Consider the following 12334-nt stretch of genomic DNA (forward strand, 5'->3'; position numbering starts at 1 on the left):
ATTTTATTGATTTAATTACTTTATAATAACATTGAATTGATGTTTTGTTATGGTTTTATGATCAAATATTCCAAGAATCCATGAAATCCCCATATTCCCAATTTATAACTTTGTAGTGTGGGTGAATTGATGAAAGAAGGATATTATGAGATTTTTCTTGTAGTAATTGAGCTTTTTGAATTATGCTATTATCCATGACTAATGTAGTAATTTTAGATGTGTGGATTGAGATGAGCTTTGACCTTTGAAAAGGCAAGATATGATATAATGCATGAATTATGAAAGTTATTTATATGCTTTAAGAACATTTTGAGAGTGAAGTGTGCATGATTATGATGATGTCGTTGGGTTGATTGAAAGGCTATTCTCATGAACACATAATGAACATGATATTAAAGGTTTTCTCACGATATGATGATGCTAAGGTTGAAAGGTTATTCTCACCTATTGAGTCTATGTGCTATAGTATGAATTATGTTGGAATGTGTGTCCAGGCATTCTTTCATGAATAAGAACTTAAGTCAAAACTTAATATGTATATTGTGGGAATTATGCTTAGCAATGAGTGGATAATGAATATGAGATTGAAGCTCCCCTGCTAGAAAGGGGAGGTATCTAGAAAGTATCTCTTGAGATGGAAGCTCCACTGCTAGAAAGGGCGGGTTTCTAGTAACAATCTCCCTTATCCCATAAATTGTGTGCCCCCATAGGTCTTTAGCTAGTGGATCCACTTAAAAGCTAATATGTGTTAGTCTTACCTTAGGAAAGTAGGACACCGCTTTTCGATATGGGTAACATCGGATTCCATGTTAAGCTCACATGGTCTATGTCGATTAAGACTCATTCCCATTATGAACAAGAAGATGATGTATGAGCTATGGTTACTCAAGAAGCTTTACTTAGCATGGTTAGGATTATGGGATCTTATTCATGCATTGCACAAGTAGGCTTTGAGGGTACATAGGGTATGTTTCACTTATGATATGATGATTGATGTAATGAATATGCTTAGGACTTGTGTTTCCTCTTTAATCTTCAAAGCGATGTTTTAACTTAGTAAATTGCATGCATCCAACTAAAATGTCCCTTTTTGCATGTTTACAAGGTTTTTATGCATGACTATCATACTTAGTGCTTTTTTGCACTAACCCATATTTTCTTACATTTGTCTCAAGTGTAGGGTTCGGTTCTCAAGGTGGTCCCCATTATGGCTAGAGGTTGGAATTGATCATTTGCCTTGCTTGTTTGGTGAGTCCTCATGATTCGAGGACATATACTATCATTGTAGTTTCATTCTTGTATTTTCACTTTTGGATTATGTTGTTTTGGGGCTATGACCCTATTTTTTATTCAAATATTATACTAGATGGCTAATTGAGACACGCCTAGTCTTCCGCTTTCCTTTATGAAATTATTTGGACTTGAAATGCAATTTTACTCTATATTGTTCTAATGTTTTATGTTATGATATGCTAAGTGGCTTACATGGAGCCTTTTGGAGTTCTATGTGCCTTGTTACATCTAGGCGGTACCCTTGGGTCGTGACATGTTATATGATCAACCCCAAATTTAGCTGTTTCCTGGCTTTAATAGATCCAAGACAGGCTGCCTTTGGGTGGTGGAGAATGCACTCATTGTGCGATGGCATGATTGTGCTACTGATGAACCCAAACATGTATCTAGTAGTTATTTTTAAGCCCTTCTTGTCTATAGGCGTTCCGGCCTCAATCCACCTCGTGGTGGTGTCAGAAATTAGGGGGGTTAGCCAACCCTTCAGGTCATCCAGAGTCTTTGTAGTGATCATACTCTAGTACTCGTGCACAAAATTTGTATCCCTATGAAACACAACGTTGATATCTATGGGGGACTTGGCGAACTATCGAACCACTCAGCGAGCGTGACTTGGCTAACAAAATGGCACTTCGTGCCATATTTCAACCCTATATTTCAAAATCAACCCGCAGTCCCTTAGTTTAAAATTAAACACACACACGAATCAATTCAATTAACACCCATAAGATTGACGTTAAACGGTCCATCATTGGGAAAACTAAGTCATTTAGCACAACCCGAAGTTACTTAGCCATCACCTCACTAGACCTAATATAATTTCTCCGCAACCCAATGATTTAGACTCGATTTAATCACGCAAAACATGGGAATCAATCAATAAACTACCCAACAAAAATCAACAATAAATTACCGAATGCAATAGATTTTAACCACACATTAAAAGTACGGGGTTCGGAAAACAAACCTGAATGCTGAATTTTTGATTTGGTAAAGCTAGGCGGCAAAGTTCCACAATCCGGTCAAAGAGTGCACAAGATACGAGAGTAAGAATAAGAAAAAGGTGATATATTTAAAGCGGGAATCTAGGGTACGGGGATCAAAATAGGAGAAGATGGAGGATTTAGAAATTTGAAACTGTTTGTCCTTTAAAACCTTTCAGTTCACGCTCCCTTTGGTGGAGTAAGTCGCTCTCACAGAACCACTCGGTGATGCGCCGAGTGGTATTTTTTCCCTCTGAGTTTTACATGACTTTCAGCAATTTTGGGGATTCAAATGGCGGACAAAGTCGGTCTCGCCGACCTGTTCGGAGAGTTGGCAATTGAGCATGTAGCCCACCGAAATTTACAGAGTTCACCTTCAAGTTTGGCAGTTCCAACGACGATCCAAGTCATGGCTCGCCGACCTATTCGACGTGTCAACGGCTAGACTGTGGCTCGCCAACCTACCCATTAACACCTATTATTCTGAATAAAAAACTAAAGCATCAAACACATGGGTTGCCTCACAAGAAGCACCTTATTTAATGTCGTGATAGAATGGAAATACTAATCAAGCTTCATTTTTAGGGTTGGAAGTTGTGTCACTAGGCAACCCCCCTTTTTGTCTTGGATTCAATTGGGTCGAGATTTGATCCATTTGCATTTCTAGCTGCTTAATAGAGATTGAGTGAGAAGTCACTATCTTATTTAGAGTTGAGACATCCTCTTTCATCTTTTTCAAGACCTTGTCTGACCCTTCAACATCGTTGAGAATATGTGAGAGAATATCTTATGTACGACCACCTTGTGATTCCTTGGGTGTTTGACACTTCTGAGAAGGGACGTACATGTCCTTGTCCCCTTCTCTCTCCTTCCAAGTGGTATTGCGATCACGCCAATATCTGTCACGGTCTCTCCAGCCATCATCTCATTTCCAACCTTGATTTCCACCCAGCCTTGGGTAATTTGGGAAAAATCCTCCTCCTTGATTTGCAAGGAAGTTCACTTTCTCATTGTACAATGCTTCAAAATGTGTTTTATCGGGGTTTACTCCACCGACACCCACAAGATTAACACACTTTGCACCACTACCCATGACATTTTTAGCCAAGATATCCAGCTGGGTAATCATTTTTTGCCATGTTTTGGTCTCTCTTGATTCCTCTCGATTTGCTCTTTTGTCATCCAAAAAGTATGAGGAGACACTTGGTCCTCGCGAGTGTACCATGCTCTATTTATCTTGGTAATGCAATCAAGGAGTTGAGATTCTACTTCATAGGGTTGTTACATTATCCCTCTGGGAACAAGTTCATCAGCAATTTGTTTTTTCCGAAACAAGACTCCTATAGAAGTACTGTGGCAGCACATCATTTGGAAGTCCATGAGTTGGGCATTGCAGCACCAACTACTTAAATCTCTGTCATGTCTAGTGGATTGGTTTTCCTTCCAAGCTTTTGAAACATTAGATTCTATCTCTGAGTCACTTCATCTTCGATGGGGGAAAGAATCTCACTTGGAACGTTGTGGTTAGCTCATCCCAAAAGGTGATTGAATCCCTCGGTAACTCAAATAACCATTTGGTAGCTTCACCCATCAAAGAGAATAGGAACAACCTGAGACACACTGATTCCTGTGAAATATTTTTAAATGAGAATGGACAACAAACATACACGACGTTCTGAATATGCTAATGGGGATCCTCATGAGACAGCCTTCCGTATAATCCTTTCAATTGTAGGAGTTAAAGCATTGTGTTGGTGATGTGGAAAACAATGTGTCCTTCAGCCAGAGGTAAACGAATTGCACCAACACCACTCGATTGAATTGGGTCATTTACATCATTCATATTTCCAATATCATCTTGGTGGCCTATTTGGCAACCATTACTCCTATTTACGCTCATCTCTTCCTCTGTTCAATACAAACAACAAAAACACAAAACAAATTAAGTCAATTCAACTATAACACAAAAAGTACACAATTCAACTTCAATAATAGAATTTCAAACAACACTACTCCCCGGCAGTGGCACCATATTGATAGAATAACATTATCAAGCACAACTCATCCAATTCTAGGTGTCAACGATCGTTAGTCAGAATAAAACCCAACAAAGAGTTGAAGTCGAACCCACAGGGAGTGGTAATTGTCTGAAATTTAGTTACGATGTGCTAACGTGGTCTAATAAGTTATAGAAATAAAAATTATGGAAAACATACAAATAAATCTAGAAGAGTAACATCAAATATCATATGAGGGGTTTGGATTTTGCAATGAACAACTAAAACAACAACAAAAACAGGGGAAAATAACAATATAGATAAGAATTCTCAGGATGTGATCGATTATAAGCTAATTATGCTATATGGGTAATTGACATTTAACAATGAGTTGCTAAAACACTGTGGTGTAATAGTTTTCTCTCGAACAACTATTACGATTCACGTGATTTCATTTGAACAACAACAAGCTTAACAAGATAATCAGCCCACAACCTTAATGCATCCACTCTCTCGAGTTAGATGGGTAGGATTGGATTCAAGATTCACTCTCTTGAGTTGAATCCATATTGACCCTATACCCACAAATCATTAATCAAAAGCTTTGGTTTCGAAACCCCTTTCTTAGGCAAGCTAAGAACTCAAAATTTGAATTGTTTTTTGCAATTGCAATTCATAAATTAAAACTCAGCTGATGATTAAACCCACATTAAAATAGAAATTTCATTATCAAACAACAACACCCATAAAATAATTAGACAAATAAACACATGATCATACCTCAAGATTTGGGGTTTTAGCTACACATCATAAAAACTGAGAAACGGTTACCAAATACATTAGCCATCAGCTGGGTAAGAATTTGCAAGCCTCTACAATGCTTTCCAAGGAGTAAATTCAAAGACCCACTCTCCCAATCCTCAATATTCTACAATAAGTACTCAAAAACTAAGAGAAAACTCTAAGTCTAGAATGGGAGCTTTAACATCTGGGAAAGAACTCCTCAAAATTACATTTAAAATCCAATTTATAGTTTCCCAAAATTTAGCCTGCATGTCCACTCGACGGATTAAGTCGCGCCTCGCTGAATGGATCAATGATCCACCAATTTTCCTCGTCATCACCATCTTGCATTGGCTTTCAGCATCTCAGGTACTGTAACTTTGGGCGATCCAATTTGTTGTCACGAAATAGATAGGCGATCCACCAACTGCCCATTTATGTCGCCAACTTTGTTCTTCCCCAAGGCTGGCATGCTAAAACTTTGGGCGATCTAAAGCACCACGCGGCGGTGCGCCAAGTGGTCTTGGTGACCTCCAGGATTGATTTTTCTTCACTTCTTCAGATCTTTAGTTCATTTTTGTCCAATTATGTCCTTGCCTTGCTCTTTAGCAGTCATAGCTATAAATCTAGACTTTAACATATGTTTAGAGAATAAAATAGGCATTTGAGGAAAATAAAACTATCAAAACAAAGCCCTAAATGAGTCTATATATAGGACTCATTAGTGATTCTATGCTAGATCAGAGGATTTATAGAAAATGGCTCGTATCCTTATCCCATACAGTTACTCTTATTGATTTTGTAGAGCTTGACATGCTAGATTTTATATCATCATTTGAATGGATTGGTTGCACTCTTATTATGCTTCTATTGATGTAGAACTCGGGTAGTCAAGTTTCAGTTCCTAAAGAGCTTGTCCTAGACTAAAAGAGGGAAAATTCTATGTCCAATGGTCGGTTTATTTCTTATCTTAAGGGTAAAAAGATGATTTCTAAGGGTTGCTTGTACCATTTGGTTAGGGTGATGGATATGGATTCTGATACCCCTAGTCTTGATTCGGTTCCCATTGTTAATGAGTATCCAAAAGTGTTCCCTGATGATTTACAGGGTATTCCTCCCGAAAGGGAAATAGACTTTGGTATTGATCTCCTCCCAAATACGTAACCTATTTCTATTCCTCCTTATAGAATGGCTCTGTTAGAACTTAAGGATTTAAAGGAACAATTGAAGGACTGATTGGATAAAGATTTCATCCAATTGAGTATCTCTCAATGGGTGCTCCAGTTTTATTTATTTAGAAAAAGGATGGTTCACTCCGAATGTGTATTGATTATCGACAATTAAATAAGGTGACCATTAAGAACAAATATCGTCTTCCAAGGATAGATGATTTATTTGATTAACTCCAAGGTGCAAGTTATTTCTCTAAAATTGGCCTTAGGTCGGGTTATCACCAATTGAGGGTGAAGAATGATGATATTCCAAAAATGACTTTAAGAACCCCGTAAGGTCATTATGAGTTTTTGGTGATGTCATTTGGCTTGACTAATGCTCCGGAGAAATTCTTGGACTTGATGAATAGGGTGTTTAGACTGTACCTCGACATGTTTGTGATTGTGTTCATTGATGATATTTTGATCTACTCGAGGAGTGGGAATGAGCATATTGAGCATGTTTGAGGCTTGTGTAGCAAATCCCTAAGGAACAACAACTTTTCACAAAGTTTAGCAAGTGTGAGTTTTGGCGAAGGTTCGTCACTTTCCTTGGTTATATTGTGTCAAGTAGCGGTATTGAGGTAGATCTGAAAAAGATGGATGTGGCAAGAGTTGGCCTAGACGTCTATCGACTTCGGTCAGTAATAGTTTCATGGGTTCGGTCGGGTATTACCAACGATTTGATGAGGGACTTTCTTCTATTTCCTCTCCATTGACGGCATTAACTCAAAAGAAGGTTAAGTTTGTATGGTCCAAATTATGTGAGAAAAGTTTCCAAGAATTGAAATATAGACTTACTTCCGCTCCGATTTTGACTTTACGAGAAGGGACGGATAGGTTTGTGGTATATTGTGATGCTTCGAGAATTGGATTGGTATGTGTGCTTATACAACCTAAAAGGTAATTACCTATGCTTCAAGGCAACTTAAGGTCCATGAGAAGAATTATCCGACCCACGATCTTGAATTAGCGGCGGTGGTTTTTGCCTTAAAAGATATGGAGGCACTATTTGTATGGTGTTGATGTAGATGTGTTTACCGACCACAAAAGCTTGCAATATGTGTTTAATCAGAAAGATCTGAATCTTTGCCAAAGAAGGTATCTTGAGTTATTGAAATATTATGATATGAGTTTTCTCTATCACCCTAGAAAGGAAAATGCAGTAGTTGATGCTCTTTGTAGGTTTTCTATGGGTAGTGTTTCTCACATTGATGATGATAAGAAAGAATTGGTACGAGATGTAGATAGATTGGCCCGTTTGGGTGTTCAAATAGTGGATTCCACCAAAGGTGGTGTTATGGTTCATAACGGTACTGAATCATCTTTTGTGAGTGATGTGAAAGCTAAGACATGTCTTGGTCTAACGTTGGTGGAATTAAAAGAAGTGGTGCTCAAGAAGTCTATTGAGGTCTTCTCACAAAGGGGAGATGGGGTACTTAGATACCAAGGTTGATTATGTGTTCCAAATATTGATGACTTAAGGGAAAAAATTTTGGCAGAAGCTCATAGTTCTTGGTATTCCATTCACCTGGGAGCAACCAGGATGTATCGTGATTTATGGGAGGTTTATTAGTGGAATGGGATGAAGAGGGATATTGCAGGATTTGTGACTAAGTGTCCAAATTGCCAACCAGTGAAGGTTGAGCATAAAAAACCAGGAGGTTTATCCCAAGACATTAGCATTCCTACTTGAAAGTAGGAAGACTTGAATATGGACTTTATATTAGGGTTGCCACGTACTCGGTTCAAATACGATTTGATTTGGGTCATAGTAGACCAAATGATGAAATTGACTCATTTTATTCCCGTCAAGGTTCCTTATACGATGGAAGACTATGCTAAGTTATATTTGAGGGAAATAGTAAGGTTCCATGGTGTGCCATTCTCCTATATCTCCGATAGAGGTACTCAATTTACTTCTCATTTTTGGAAGTCATTCCGAAAGGGTCTTGGCACTAAAGTGAAGCTTACCACGACTTTTCACCCACAAACCGATGGGCAAGATGAGGGAATGATCCAAACATAAGAGAATATGTTGAGAGCACGTGTCATCAATTTCAAGGGAAGTTGGGATGATCAGTTGCCATTGAAAGAGTTCGCTTATAATAATAGCTACCATTCTAATATTGCCATAGCCCCCTTTGAATCCCTTTATGGTAGGAGGTGTAGATCTCCTATAGGGTGGTTTCAAGTGGGTGAAGTTGCCTTGATAGTACCCGAGTTCGTTCATGAGGCTATGAAGAAGGTTTGGCTTATTATATAGAGGGTGACAATAGCCAAAAGCAGACAAAAGTCCTATGCCGATATTAGAAAAAGAGACCTTCAGTTTGAGGTTAGTGATTGGGTCTACTAAAAAATCTCACCCATGATTTAGGAGGAAAGGGAAACTTAGTCCCCGATACATAGGCCCGTATAAAATTTTGAGAAGTGTTGGTAAGGTTTCTTATGAACTTGATTTGCCGAATGATTTGGCAACGCTGCACCTGGTGTTCCATCTCTCTATGCTTAAGAAGTGTGTTGGAGACCCGACATCCATAGTTCCCCTAGAAGGCTTGGGGGTTGATGAAAGTCTCTCTTACGAAGAGGTACCGGTTGAGATCTGTAACGACCCGAGAGCACCCCCTAGTTGTTACTGGCGTATTCGACCTCTAAGAGGTCTTATACAAGCCCCTAGCATTCATCATAGCATGCATCAGGGAATAAAAACACGGAAAATTTAAAAATTTTACTTTGGAAGTTCAACTTCACTTCATATATGAAAATAGAATCTAACTTTGTCACAATGTACCATCTAGACATATAAGTATGGAAAATGAGACTTAGCCCTTACATCAACAAGAAGTCTAGAAATAGGAAAGTACAACATTCTCTTTCAACATAAGCAAAGAACTAAACATAGAAGCTAGATCCTAGGGTCTTGTCCTTGGACTTGATGACTCACCAACTTGGGGAAGCAACTCCAAGTGTCTTGAGAAGTAAGCTTGAATCCTCAACGGCCTGAACCTAAATGTTTGGGGAGAAAGGAGACAAATGGGTTAGTACAACACACATACTAAATATGGCTACTATGCATAAAAACCATTGAAACCTGCATAAAGGGGTCATTTTAGTCAAAACATGCATTTTACCAAGTAAATCCAATGTGCACACAAAGTAAGCATCATAATACAAACCAACATAATATCATCCCAACACGTAGATAACCCAAGTAATACTAGTGCAATGCAAGAAGTAGAATCCCATAACCCTATTCAAAGCCAAGTATCACATTAAGCAACCTACTTCATGCATACATACATAAGATCATACTTCATCATAACTTACCATATTCATAATGATCATACATAACATAGCTTCAACATACATAAGTCATAATCATCATAATCATAAGTGAACATTACTACAACCATCTCTTAGGATCCCACAAGGGCAATGTGCAAGAGAAGTCCCATACCCTCCGTTACACAATGAAGAAACCCTTAAGAAAGCCCTAGTAATAGTTCACACCTTTCATACCTTCATTTAGTTTTACATGAGGGAGATATTGCCATAACCGACATAGACCATGAGAGCTGCATGGAATCCAGAGGGTTAACACTTGCCTAAGGTGTAACCATTCGTAGATAGCTATCTAGGTGGATCCACTAAGCTAAAGTCCTATCTGGGAACACAGTTAAGGGTCAAGGAGATTGCTCCTAGAAATCCTAACTTACTAAACGTGGGGATTTCCATCTCATGAGACAACAAATACCGTGGGTAATCCGGACTTGCTAAACGTGGAACCCAATCTCATTTACATGCCCTTTCGGTGCTAAGCATCTAATTCCCTTTTGTAATCATCTTAGTCATCACATAAGTTCACATTAGCCTTTACTAGACTTTTATGAAAACATCTTACCATAATAGCTCATATGTGTTCATAAGTGAGTAACAATCCTTTCACTTTAGAAACACTTAGTAAGTGAGTAACCCTTTCACTTCACATTACACTATAATCATGAGAACTACCTTTCAATCACACAATAATCATACCATAGCATACATACATATTTCATAGCTAATTCAAGTGGAGAGGGTTAAGGATGAGGAAAACTAGGTCATCAACACCACAACAACACACTAGATATAGCATCATTACAATCTAAATAATTCACCTTCCATACTTGAGTTCAAACAAGAACCAACCTTTATATCTTCTTGCCCTTCCTAGGACATTAGTACTTCAATCACCGATCAGTTCATAAACAATACATAATACAAGGTAATTCATGAAGTAATAACATCATCAACATCAATATAATCAATTGACATATTACCTTCATAGCCTTCAAGGCTTCATTCAAAGACTCAACCCTAATTTCATAGAAATTATACATACCCTAGGGTAGAATAATCATACAAACATGAATTATATAACATCACCTTCAACTCATAGCCTTCAATCAATATCCAACACAAACTAGGGTTAGAATTAGGAAAATAAGGAGAAACGTGGGTCTCATGGGGAATTTTTTAAGAAACCACAAATACAACATAAATTCATTCACAATTGTTCATATAACATCAATCAAAGTCAGTTTATAACATCAATTTCACTTTAGAAAGAAGACCCACGTTTTTGGATTGATGTCCTAGAAATTGGAGATTTTGAAATTCATCTTGAATGGGCCTCTTGGGGAAAGGAATCCCAAGATTTATAAGCAACCATACCTTAGTTAATTCCTTGAGAACTGATGGGGAAAAATTGAAACCTTGCTACCCTAGATGAACCTTGGTCTTCTTCTTCAATGAGGTTCTTAGTTGAGAGAGTTTTAAGAAAGAATGAGTTTGACTTCTGAGTTTAGTTGTGTGAGTTAAAGTCTTAGGGTTAGGGTCTTATAGTTAGGCTCAGAATGGTAATTAGTTAACTAACCACCCTTCTTAACCCTTAATTAAATAACTAACTAAAACTAAGACCCCTAAACTAAAAACTAAAAACTTAAAAACTGCCAGGACTTACGACCCTCCATATGTACGGACCGTAGGTGGAGTTACGGACCGTGCTGGTCATCCGTCGTTTGGTTTTGAGGCTCCCTTTTGAGGGGGTCAAGTCTCCCACGACTATGTACGGGCGCACGGCCATGACTTACGGTCCGTCAACCATTCTACGGGCCGTGAGTCTTGGTCTCGTCGTTTGCTGCAGTTTTGACAGCTTTTGGGTACATGTTTGGGTCCTCCTCAAGGACCCCTACGGGGGTACTTGGTGAGGTCGTACCCGGATGTTTTGGCCCTATGAACATAAACTTACCTAATTTAAACCTTTTTACAAGATTATACCATCATACGACACTCCCAAACCTTCCCAAAACCTAAGGACACACTAGAACACATTCTTCTCTAGTTTCCAGACGTCGTGGTCGTTACTTGACGGTTAGACTTTTACTCTTCCAAACCAAGTCAATTACATTAGTTTAGGTTTATAAACATCATTTTGGATATTTTTAAGTCATTATTCATAATGTGATGCTCTAACTTAAGTCATAGAATTTCCGGGGTGTTACAATATCCCCCCCTTAGGAACATTTATCCTCGAATGTCACTTGGACTTCTTTCTAGGGAGACAATGACTCAAACTAGCAGCACAACAACCAGTCACACCAACAACATCGTATCATCATATCATATAGGAATTTAATCCACAACATCACTATGCTCAAAACTCTTTACTTCACATAAGTATAGGAGGAACTACATTCTCCATATTCAATGAGCATCAACATATATTTTGAGAAATCAACAAGACATTTTGTTAACAAGACAACATCAAGCATGTTCATTACAACTCTCATGATGACAACATTACACAACATCTATGGGTGCAATTTCAATCTTGAGAAACAAAATTCATGAAAATTCAACATACAACTTAAGCATGAATTTTCACAAAAATTATGCACATACAAGGAAATCATGTCATAATCATCAACACACATGATTTTTGTCAATTTATACCAAATTAAGAGAGACTACTAACCTCAACTATGGCTAGGAGTTGGAGGGAAAAAGATGAGGGTAGGAGACTTCATGT

The sequence above is a fragment of the Solanum stenotomum genome, chromosome 7 (assembly GCF_019186545.1).
Source record: "Solanum stenotomum isolate F172 chromosome 7, ASM1918654v1, whole genome shotgun sequence".
In the NCBI taxonomy this organism is placed as follows: Eukaryota; Viridiplantae; Streptophyta; class Magnoliopsida; order Solanales; family Solanaceae; genus Solanum; species Solanum stenotomum.